Source organism: Gymnoscopelus microlampas, assembly GCF_963454915.1.
Source record: "Gymnoscopelus microlampas genome assembly, chromosome: 4".
Lineage (NCBI taxonomy): Eukaryota > Metazoa > Chordata > Actinopteri > Myctophiformes > Myctophidae > Gymnoscopelus > Gymnoscopelus microlampas.
This window is the reverse complement of record NC_139941.1, coordinates 13307773-13321057: the sequence shown is the minus strand read 5'-3', so window position 1 is coordinate 13321057 and position 13285 is coordinate 13307773.

The following is a 13285-nucleotide window of genomic DNA, read 5'->3' as shown; positions in this document are numbered from 1 at the left end:
AACTGGTGACCTTCAGGTTGTGGGGCACACATTTAAGCGAGAAGCCACCAACAGACAAGAACCTGTGAAAAAGGAGATCACACAGATGATACAGTTTCACGCAAATAGCTGAAAAATCCTGGGTTTAAGTGTTTTTCAAACTGCTCAAGATTGCGGACAATCTAAGGGCGGTGCTTACTGGTCAACGTGATAGATGTGTTCCTCATTAGTCAAGGCACATGTGTAAGCAGGTCTAATGGCTGTCGGCCAAACGAGGCATGACTTTTGCCTGTTTAAAGTTTCAATTTTCAAAAAATTGCTATAGCGCCCCCGTTTGACCAATTGGAGTAAGATTGGTTTCAGTGATATTTGGAATGGCCCTTTACATTTCTGCAAAGTTTCAAAGAATGGTAAGTCTGCATGTATGTGTTAGGGGCAGATGAATAATTGTCATAAAACTGCAATATTCATTGGCTCATTAAAGCTTCATTTTTTCACTTATGGAAGATATTTTGCAAACGTTTTTTGTTATAGGTCCAAAGTTCATGTGTAAAAAGTTTCGTGCAGATTACTCAAAAATCCCAGGAGGAGATAGGTTTTAACTGTTTTTCATATAATTCAAAATGGTGGGAGATCTAAAGGTCAGAGGTCAAAAGTCAGAGTGTGAAAGTTGTTCAGCATGAGGAGACGCATGTGTGCATCGAAGTTTCATGGCTGTAGGTGAAACAGGGCATGAGTTGTACCTGTTCAAAGTTGTCATTTTCAACTGAGTGCTATAGCGCCACCTTTTGACGAAAGATTGTGAGATTTATTTTTTGATCGTTTTTCATGACCAGCTACCATATGGCCGAGTTTCATAAAAAGCGACTGCACGGTTCAGCCAGAACTGGCAAAAACGGCAGAAGAAGAAGAAGAAGAAGAAGAAGAAGAAGAAATGGAATAATGCGAATAACAATATGGGTCCATGCTGGAAGCCTGGCCCCATAATGAACTACACACCGGAAAACACGGCAGTATTGCCGGCACTGGCCACCACCCAGAAGACAACATAGGAAACGCTGTTGAAAAGGAAGATTGGGATCAGGGTTGCCAGATCTGCTTATTATAATTTCCCCACAAGATTTTATTTGAAAATAACCAATCTACAAGCTCACAATGCGTCGCATCGCGACGCGTTGTGAGCTTTGTAGATCTGCTGTTTTCAAATAGCTGATGTATATGTTAAAGTGCTCATGTGGCGCCCATACCCTACGTGGGCTTGGCGAAAGGGCCTACTCTGTGTGGAGTTTGCATGTTCTCCCCGTGTGTCCTAGGGTAGTTAATACCCTCACAAAAACATGCAGTAATCCTGGTCGCTATACCGCCTCCCCCATGACAGCCGGGGCGCCTGATGGAGGGGAAGGGAACTGGTTGAAATAATGTGTTCCTTCCACGCGCTACGTCCTACCAGGGAAACTCCCCCCTGTCAGGTGACAAGAAGGTCAGTACCTACAACACGCCGCAACGAGACAGTCTGCCACGTTTTTCCCAAAAGTGGACGGGGGAAGCTGCCGATGTCGCATAATTGCCGAAAATAGCCGATCTACTAGCTCGAAATGCGCCGCAATTGCGAAAACGTTTGCCTATAATGACATCCCTAAATTAGGGACGCCAGGTTGAAAGAGGTGATTCGTCCCCTGCCCCCAATCACTGTGATTGGCTGAGACGCGCCCCGCCCCTGTTTCACTAGAAATTACGCCACCATGTCAAAGAGAAAAGCCATTTCACCTGGTCTTAAGGTACGGAGCGTATGTGAACAATGCCACTTGCGTTCTGAACATGTACATACTGTATCCATTCTGCACCTATCCATTCTGAAGGGAAGTATGTTGTATGAAAGAGAGAGAGAGACAGACAGACAGACAGACAGACAGACAGACAGACAGACAGACAGACAGACAGACAGACAGACAGACAGACAGACAGACAGACAGACGGGTGGAGAGAGAAGAGGGAGGGAGAGTGTGTGTAAATGGCGGAATGGGGCAGATTAGATGTGGGGGTTTAAGGGTTTAGCTGTTTATTTACTTACAATAGACACACAAACACAGACTTGGGCCGTGACCAGATCAACAGCTTGCCATGAATATTCACTATTAGATGATGAGCTTGTTTTAACCACTGTAACCACTTGAACCCATAGCATATCCCTATTGTAGCTGGAGCATTTGCCTGAATGACGGTCAAAAATGAATATTTCAGTCATTTGGTCTTTCTGTCTCTACCAGTCCGTCTCTACAGGTCGGTCAGTCAGTCAGTCAGTCAGTCAGTCAGTCAGTAATTGACTTCTTCCTGAGCTGTCTGACAGCAGATGGCCTCTCTGTGGTCCAATAATCTCTTTCCAGAAGCAGCAGCCCAGTCAATAAGGATACACTAAATACACATGAAAAACACACTGATGGGACTAGTCATATGAGAGATTTCATATGAATATTGTTGTATTTAAAGCTTTATTATTGTTATACGACAATAAAACCCCAAAGCTATCAAAACAAGAAGACGCTGTGATGAAAATGTTATTGGCTGAACTCTGTAACCTTGAGTTTTTTCTTCTAGTTTTGTAACTGAATTTGAACTTTTTTTTAATTGACCAAAAATATAAACACAGAAATATTACAAAGTATCAAGTCAAAAATACAAACAGAAAAAGTTATATGAGAGATTATCTGCGGGAGTGTTACCCTAACAGGTCATGTTTTACAATCTCTCAGTTAGACTACTCCAGACCACACACACACACACACACACACACACACACACACGCACACACACGCACACACACGCACACACACGCACACACGCACACACGCTCACACGCGCACACACGCAGCTGACAAAGATAATAATAATCATGGAATATCATGGTAAGTTAGTCAGAGTAAAACAAGGCCACTTACAGACTTATTTCCATTGTGGTCCTTTGTTTAACAACTCATATTTTACATTTCATTGACAATTTGGAAAATGTTCTACAATGACATGCATGCCCAAAATAGGCATGCCAGGTTGAAAGTGAGTCAGGTCCCCCAGGGCTGTCCTTTTTCTCCCCTCTACACCAAATATCCTAGCCGAAAATAATATCCATACAAGAGCTCACAAGAGCTATTTTTTGCGAGTATGGGAGTGCTAGGGTTCAAGTGGTTATATAATGACGTAGGGAGAGACTCACCGCGCAGATGAACAGTGAAAGAAACAAGACAGGCTCTTCTCTCCCTTTTCAGATCCCAGAACATTAGATACTATTATTAGAGCCGGTTCTCACATCCCTCAGGCTCACTCCACAGGCCGTCTGGATGAGCTTCAGGGCTTTCTGTTTTTTTTGTGTGTAGACATGAGGGGTCTTTCAAGAGAACAGAGGTATTCAGGAGCCCAGTCACTCAAACAGAGTGGAGAATTCAGTTTGGTTCATAAGGTTCAGTGGTTCTCAACCTTCTGTGCTTCATTGTCTACACACATGTACAGAGTGAAGGCTATGTACAGCCCAGCCTTGCTATAATGTACCATTGAGCAGTGGTGGGAAAAGTAGCCTACTTCAATGTTTTACTTAAGTAAAAGTATCAATACTGCAATGTAGAAGTAATCTATTAGTAAAAGTCCGGAATTAAACATGTACTTGAGTAAAAGTGCAAACGTATTGGTATCCAAATGTACTTAAAAGTGCCAAAAGTAAAAGTACAAAAATGTTTGAAAATAGCAGATCTACAAGCTCACAACGCGTCGCGTTGTGAGCTTGTAGATCTGCTATTTTCAAATAGCCTAGGTGTAAAATAGGGCTAAAATGTTTAATGTATGTTTTATAATGTAATAAAATATCTGCAAAGTAACTAGTAACTAAAGTTTTCAAACAATTGTAGTGGAGTAAAACATTGGAAATACTCCTGTAAGGTAAAAGTACCTCAAAATTGTCCTTAAGTACAGTACTTGAGTAAATGTACTTAATTACTTTACACCACTGCCATTGAACCAGCTCTCTCTTTCACTCTCTCTCTCTCTCTGCTGGCTTTCTCCCTGACCCTATACAGCATGCTACTAAGAGGAGAGAGCACAATTAGAGCATTGGAAGCACAATGGACCCTGGCACACAGCCATGAGTCACTGTCTCCACCCACACAGTGGCTTTGAGTGAGAGTTCACAGAAATTACATTAAGGAAAAAGTGTATGGGTCAATGCCCATGTTCAAGTTCAGATCGATTGGTCAAACCAGGAGAAAAATGGATTAATAGGGCCGACAGACAGAGGGAGTTTTTTTTCTCTTTTTCTTTTTTTCTTCGTATTCCATACCTTGATTGGGCAAATGCACTTTTACTTCTACTCCACTACATCTCAGAGGCAAATGTTATGCTTTCACTCCACTACAATTATTTGAAAACTTTAGTTACTGGTTACTTTGTAGATTTTGATTATTATTACAAAACACACATTCAGCCACTTCAGCCCTATATACTTTTCGGCCATTTGAAAATAGCCGATCTACAAGCTCACAATGCGTCGCGGTGCGACGCATTGTGAGCTTGTAGATCTGCTATTTTCAAAAGATTTGTATACGTTTTATACATTTGAAAACTTGTGAAATGGGATATTCTGCATAATGGGTACATTTACTTTTGGTACTTTAAGTACATTTTTATACCAATACTTTTGTACTTGGACTCAAGTACATTTTTAATTCCGGACTTTTACTTGTAACAGAGTATTTCTATATTGCAGTATTGCTACTTTTTTTTCGTACTTTTCCCACCACTGGTACTTACTACTTACCGTTTAATAATTGCAGTGGAGTACAAAGTACAATATTTGCCTCTGAGATGTTGTGGAGTTTAAAATATATTTTAAAAAATGGAAATACTCAAGTAAAGTAAAAGTAACTCGAAATTCAACTTAAGAACTGTAGCCTACTTAAGTGAATGTAGCCTACTTATTTACATTGTACCCACCATGGCTGCACCACATACCATAATGTCAAATGTTAGAATGTGGACAAACACCATAAAGCCCTCTTTATCCCCTCTCTCCCTCCCTCCTCTTCCTCATCCCTCTCTCCTCACCTCTCTGGATCCGCCATAGTCTCCTCTGGTCTATTTCCGGGCCAATTAAAACCTCTGCCTGGGCTGGAGGGAGGGGGGTTTCAGGCGGGCAGAAGCAGCGGACGGCCTTCACCCTAATCCTAGGGAGACGGAGAGAAACCGCAAACTCACACAGCAGGTCACGGAGAAGGAGAGACGCGTGAGAGAGAGGAAGGAAGCGTGAGAGCCTGTGTGTGTGTGTGTGTGTGTGTGTGTGTGTGTGTGTGTGTGTGTGTGTGTGTGTGTGTGTGTGTGTGTGTGTGTGTGTGTGTGTGTGTGTGTGTGTGTGAGAGCCAGAGAGAACAATTGGAGTGTGCGTGAGACAGAAAGATGGACAGAGAGTAAGGGAGAGTGACAGAGTAACAGAGAGAGTAAGACAGGACAGGGCAAACAGAGCGAGACTGAGATTAAGGGGGAAAAAACAGCGTATTACAGCCACTCTCAGACATAGACACATGGGACCTGCTTGGCCAGAATCAGTCACATATGGCACTGAAGCTTATTTGGAGAAAAACAACTTTTTTTGCTCAAAATATTGTTTTGTTTTTCTTTTACTCGTTTTAGTTGCACTTCATCTCTCAAAGTCTTCACTCTTGTCATTGTTTGGCCCCGATTCAAGACAAGACAAGTTTATCTGTATAGCACTTTTCAGCAACAAGGCTTTACACCTCTGAAGGTCCTACAGGCCCTCTGACAAAGGCCTTCTGGAAATACCCGCGACCAAACTTAAAACTAAGGGTGACCGGGCCTTTGCAGTGGTTGCTCCTACACTGTGGAACGCTCTACCCTTGGCAATAAAAAGTGCTGAGTCAGTTGACGGTTTCAAGAACTTGTTAAAAACACATTTGTTTCGTAAGCATTTTGTCTCATGAAGTCTTTACCTGACCCACTTGTGCAGGTCAATGCTTCTGCTTTACTTCTTGTTGTGTGCCTTGTTTTTAGTTGATTGTTTGTATTGTTGTCCATTGTACAGCACTTGTAACATTGTTTCGAAAGGTGCTTTATAAATAAAATGTACTTACTTACTTACTTACTACACAAAGTCGGAGTGGCGAGATGTCGGCATGGAAGGTTACCGGTGGGGGGAATCCTCTTGCCTCTAGTCTCTCACTGTTCTCATTCACCCAGGACTGACAGAGCCACAATCTCCAGGTGCCACAAACATTCCTGATGGCAATCAACTCAATCAGCCCTTCTCATCCACCTGGAGTGATAGGTGAGTCTTGGGCGGGGTTTTCCAATCACTGCCCAACTCACAGCAATAATGTGCACACCAGCAACAATATGAGCACAAATGGTTTCTTATACTGTATATATATAACACAAATCAGTCCATTAATAGAAAATAAGAACACAAAACATAATTGACACACTGCTGACTCTTGGCACAGAGGTTACACGTGTACAAATGAGAATTCAATTAACACTACACTGAGGTTTCCACAATGTAGTTTGGGGTCCCAGAGATAAAAAAATAAATAAATCACATAAAATGGGGGTCTGTGGCCTAATGCTGGGGGTCCTTGAATTTAAAAAGGCTGAGAATAATAATAATAATCATGTGGGCACCATTAGCCAGATAAAAAACGCCTCTCCTCCTGCACTGCAGATAATTTACAATGTCTCATTGCCCACACCCAGCTTATTTAGGTGTAGAGAGCAGGTCATATTTTGGTCAGCTTTAATAAGAGTCAGCCAGCCCGGTGAAGATATTAGAGGTCCGTAAAGATATCCCACTTCCCCAGAGAAGCCTGATTAAGAAGGGGGAAAAGGTTCTTTAGCACGCCTTAATATCTTGGATTCAGATGCTATCGACCGGCGCTTCTCCTCAAGGTGAGGAGTTTCCCACATCGAGTTATGAGTTTCTGATACCAATTACATTACGGTCATACTTAACACACACACACACACACGCACACGCACACGCACATGCACACGCACACGCACACGCACACGCACACAGAGAGCTAACGATTTTCACTAATTCACAAGACCCTGAACGCCATCCCCTGTGTGTTTGTTTGCTGTATGAGATTGGGAGAAAGAGAAAATGAAGGTGAATTGTTTCTGTTTAGGTATGTGTGTGCGTGTTTGCGTGCATGCATGCGTGCTTGAGTGTGTGCATGCATATACGTGCATGTGCATGTGTAATTGTGTATGCGCAAGCGCACATGTGCGTACATGGGTATGTTCACGTGTTTCCAACTCCATATATTGAAGGCGTGGGCAGTGGGAGTGCATTTTACAAGGGTCATGCGCTTGCATATTTTTTCTTTAATGTTTTTCAACAAGATTGCAGAAAGCATCCAAAGTCAAACGAGAGAACTCGGAAAGATGCTCAATCTGTGAATTATAACTTGGCTCCTGAGCAACAAACACATGATATGAGCCAAAGAAATCTGCCATTGTTCCTCCACAATCTCATGGAAACCCTCTACTGTGGTACGCTGCAAAATCCCTGGGTGCTCTCTAACTAAGAGAGTGATCAAATGTAACCAAATGGACCCCTACGGGTCCATTTGGTTACATTTTGTTCACTCTCTGAGTTACATATGAATGAATGAACACTGAAGCTTTTACTGCATACATGCCTGGAATTCTGGAATTGCCAGCTTATTGAAGGAGTTTTTATAAGAACAGTTAGTTCTGACCAAGTAATTTAATTGGACGAGAGGCCTTCCATGTACAGTATGCTGATATCTAATAAAACAGCACTGGGACTTTTAGCTGTACTAATCACTCCACTCCAGGTTTTCTGATAACAGTTAATTATATTAACAGGTTGGGTCATTATCTATCTCGGCTACATTTTAACAAACTTTGCTCGGTAAAAAAAGGCGGACATTTTTCCATAAATACATTTTGAGAATTATGAACGATCGTCAGTAGAGGACAGACGGGAGCAAGTCTGGATCAGGGAGTGCAGGAAACAACGGGGAAGCGCACAGATCAAGCGGCTTCTCATGGGAATAACACATGCCAACAAAGTGACGTCGTGAACAGACTTTTATTTTGTCGTAGCACATTCTTACTCCCAACTCACCACATACTGACACTTGGTCAAGGTATAGCCTACCTAGTGTGAAAAGGTAACTTTTCATTGTTCAGGGTAGTCCGAGTCACGTGACACATACTAATGCTGAACCTGTATATCGTTGCAGTCGGGCAGAAATCTCCATATGCTAACTTTTTGTGTTTTTTTTGTAAATGACTTGATCGTACTACAGCGTCACACAAAAGCATCAAAAGTAGCAGATCCACAAGCTCGTTTGCGCCGCGTTTCGAGCTTGTAGATCTGCTACTTTTGCTACTTTTGCTACTTTTGAATTTGAATCCTGAAAAGTTTTGGACATAATAAGGTTTCCACCAGTGGTTTAATTAAAGGACAATTTGTCCCCCCACTTTTCAGTCCAGCCCCCAAAAAAAAAAAAAAAAAAGTTTTTTTAAAATTATTTTTTATAAATAATAAAATCAGTCCAGTCCCCCGCACCTCACGACCACCGCGCGCGCGAGGCGAACCGAATTAACCGAAATAAACGCATTATCCCCCCCAAAAATCAACAAATCCACCCGAAATAACCGCGCACGCCTGAAATAACCGCGCACGAAATAACCGCGCGGGGGGATGTGTCCCCCCACCTCATATTTCCTTCCGGCGCCCCTGGTTTCCACCCCACAGAGACGATATTCAACACTGACAACACCACTATTGAAAACATGTTCAAAACCAGTTACAAGGCAGTCAACAGGAAAACTTTTTCTTTTTTTGGGGGGCGGTCTTCAGTGTTCATTTTTAGAATTGGAAGCACAGCTTTAGAATTGGAAACTCACAGCTCACCAAAGCTTCCTTCTGGCCGGGTTTTTGTACATGGCGAGCGGAGCTGCTGCTCATTTCTTGGCTCCACCATGCGACCATGCTGTCTTCTGCTGTCCAAGACCTCTGGTGCTGGAGTTTTTTGACAGACTGACGCTATCCATGGTGCTGATGGGATTGGAACCTTCCTACCAGCTTTTGACCCCCCTTATCCCACAACAAGTGAGTATACAACTGAAATGTATAAGAGATGATAAAAGAAACAACACAGGCGAGCTGTGAGTTGTTCTTTTATCAAAGCAAGAACAAGTTATTAAATGAATTTGTCCCGAGCAACCACGTCTTCATTTTGGTTATGATAAAACTTGCTGCGTTAATTAGTTAATTAGTTTAAGCCAAAACAAGAGGGGTTAAAGTCAAATAAAAGAGGAGGTATACGCTTTACTGATCTAGTTGAGAAAGTTGAGCGCTGGTGCTCTATATTAAAGGGATATTTCACTCTAAAAAAATGATTGGGTCATTTATCGTCTACTCAGGCTTTTGGGAGCACCCCGGACAGTTTTTAAGTTGCTTGATTCAGTATTTAGACATTTGATATTCATTTAATCAGACACGCCCCTTTCCTATACAAACCCATTGTAACTTCAAACTCCATTTTAACCAAGTTAGATGATCGGAAACACCCGTCCTTGGTTCTGGTGACTGATATTGTCCTTCTTATACGTGAGGAGACCGCGTTTTTTCAATAACTTTTTTCACTTATTTCTTTTGGAAAATGAGAAAAAAATATTATTATTATTATTATTTTTTAAATAAATGAAAAATAAATCGAAAAAACACGGCCCCCTCACATTTTAGGAGGGCAGGATGAGTCACCAGAACCAAGGACGGGTGTTTTTGATGAATCTAACACGTTAAAAATGGAGTTTGAAATTATAATGGGTTTGTATAGGAAGGGGGCGTGTCTGATAAAATGAATATCAAATATCTAAATACTGAATCAAGCAACTTAAAAAATTGTCTGCGGGGGCTCACAAAAGCCTGAGTGGACGATAAAATGACCCAATTTTAAAAACAAAGTGAAATATCCCTTTAACACTGCTTTACACCAGAGAGCTGCCCAGTATGACCCCAGTTCTTCTACTGTAGGCCAGTGGGAACTGCCCATGACCACATAGACCATAGACGACTGTTCTGCGTCGTTTCAACCAATCAGAAGAAGGTATGGGCGGTCCTTGGCACAGTGCGAGCGGGGTTGTAGAGATTGTACTACTCCACCCCTTAGAATGGGGACACTTCGATGCAATTCCATTAAATGGGGTTTTGGGAGTCATGTGTGTGTGTGTGTGTGTGTGTGTGTGTGTGTGTGTGTGTGTGTGTGTGTGTGTGTGTGTGTGTGTGTGTGTGTGTGTGTGTGACACCAAGTGATGAGTGGAAATATGTCAGTTGTGCACGTTTTTAGTGATTTTTCTCCAAAATGACATGTTGTGTGTGAATTTACCCACTATTCTACTCTGACAAGCACAACAAGCTTATTGTGGAGCTACAGTAGCTACATACGTTGTCTTCATTCGGTTTCTCTGTTTCTCCTCTCAAACACAGGTTTTCTAAAAATGGATAAGCAGTGAAGATGAAAACCATTCCCTTGCATGCACGCACACACACACACGTACCCACACCCACCCACGCATAAACACAAAACATAGAGGAAATGATCAATTTCAGAACATATTATGCAGCTCGACACATCACCATACACACACAAGCGCAGGCATGCATGCAGGCATGCTCTCCTTTGCTGGATCTACTCATGTAGTAGATTACGGTACATACTTCCTTATTGGATTTTACCAATATATGAACGATGTGGATTTGTGGACTTGTTCTACAAACTGGAACTTCTGAACTGCACTTCAAAACTCTGCACCTGCTGCTACTTTCCTTTGTACATCTTGCCTCGTGGGGGCACGTTTATGTACAAACCTGCCTATTGTTACTGTTGTGCAGAAACCCTGTATCTCCACATTTCAATGGAGATAATGGGGTTTTCCTGCTATTTTAGCTATTTATCTGAAGAACTATTAAGTTAAAGTTAAAGTGGTTAAGTATGTCTGTGGGTTTGAATATTGAACTAAAAAGTATTAACGGGCCTGTGACTAGATAATAACAACATTGGGTCCATTGTTGTTTTACATTCTCTGAAAAGTATGATATGATCCTATAATGATTGAAACATCATGTACATATGCTATCTGTATATGTATATTTGTATCATTTGACTTCAGTTTCTATCCTGTGTATTTCTTTTCTCTCTGGCTCTTACTCTATCTCTATCCTCTCTCTTCTCATGGAAACTCAATCAAAATGATGCGTGCATGAATGGAAAACAAGAATTTCACACACTTCTTTACACCTGTAAACTTGTGTGGTGCCAATAAAGTAGACAAAACACATTCTCAAACGCATCACAGTCAAGGTACAATGCTTTATTTGTGTCTGACACAAACACACACACACACACACACACACACACACACACACACACACACACACACACACGCACACACACACACACACACACACACACACACACACACACACACACACACACACACACACACACACACACACACACACACACACACACACACCTTTCACCATCGCCGGTTGATTACAGAGAGACTTGCAGGAGTCTCTTCAAGTCAGCGCTTTTCTCTCAGAGATCATAGTTCACCTTATCGCTGTTATCCAGACCGGATTACACACACACACAAACACACACACACAAACACACACACACACACACACACACACACACACACACACACACACACACACACACACACACACACACACACACACACACACACACACACACACACACACACACACACACACACAGGTGGCTTTCACACAGTACAGTAACATACCGTATAACAGTGTGTGTGTGCGTGCGTGCGTGCACACGCGTGCGTGTGTGTGTGTCTGTGTGTAATGTACATTAAACCCTATATATGCGCTCACATGCTTTCAGAGGAGAATGTGCTGCAACAAGCAGAAGCAGAATGAAGTGCCACAGATAGACTTGAATCCACCGTTTTGTTGTCGGTGTCATTGTGTTATAAGCTGTGCCTCAGCCAGGACAATATAGCAGCATATCTCTGTTTGCACCCCTGTGTTGCAGAAACACACCTGCTGGGTGGCATGAACCGCGTGTGTGTGTGTTGAGGGAAATCCTTAAAGAGGCTGAGCTAGACTTTAAATAGCATACGGACATGTTCAGTGGTTCACATACATGCTACCGTCCATTCATTCTTACACGGTAAAATACTGAGTTAAATTAAAGGTGGTGTAATATTTTTTCTGTTCAAACTTTATTACACAGCTTGGTTGAATGCTTCATTTGGATTGGTCAATCGATGGGCTCAATAACAGACAGCTGTCTCTAATCAAAGACTCAGAGCACCTGCTGCGCTGCTTGAATGTTATGCTGTATCCAACATGACAGCCATGTAAAAAAAACACTCAATGTAATATACAACTAAACGTTGCTCTCAAGAATGTTTTTGAAAACACTTCCTTGTTTTACGAGGCGACCAGTGTTGCGCTGGCCGTTCGCCCAGCGCAACACTTTTGGAATACTTTCATTACCGCAAGCAAGGAAATACTTTGTTTTGTTGTTACTTTTGGGTCAATGTATTAATTTATGTATTAAGTAGCCGTGTAATTAGCGGGATAATTGTTGTCGCACCGGTAATTGTAAAGAATTAACCCCCTTTAGGATCATTAACCACCTTGGCTTCGCCTCAGTGTTTAATCATCCTGTCGGGTGTTATTTCTCAACAGCTAGAATTATCCCTTACATGAGTGTTTGTTCAGTACCAGGGCTCTCCTGATCTCTCCAGCTCTTTAGTAACACAAAATACATAACATGTTCAGGTATAGGACACCAATGTGATTCAATCAGGAGAGAGAACCACACAAAGATCATTTATCTGCTTCAATTTCGTCTGCTAATTATTTTGTGTCTATCCTGTATGCGTTCTCTCTCCTGATTGGATGCAATTAGTATCCTGACCTGAACATTTATTTTCTGCTTACTAAAGAGTTGGAGAGACGGGTAGAAACCTAGTTACTGAACAAATACTCTATAGCAATAACTAATGATTACTATCACAATTTAACATGTATTTTAACCAAAAAGTAAACCACAACAAACAAAAAAAACTGTGGATTCGGACCACTGGACTGCGGTGGTGGATGGGTACTTTGTATAATGCTTTATCATTTCAAAGTGTTGGACATACACATTTGGATGCACAGGTGAAAATTACAAATATTTCAAATTGTGTAAAAGATTTATTGTTCATACAATGGGTCCTAGCCAGT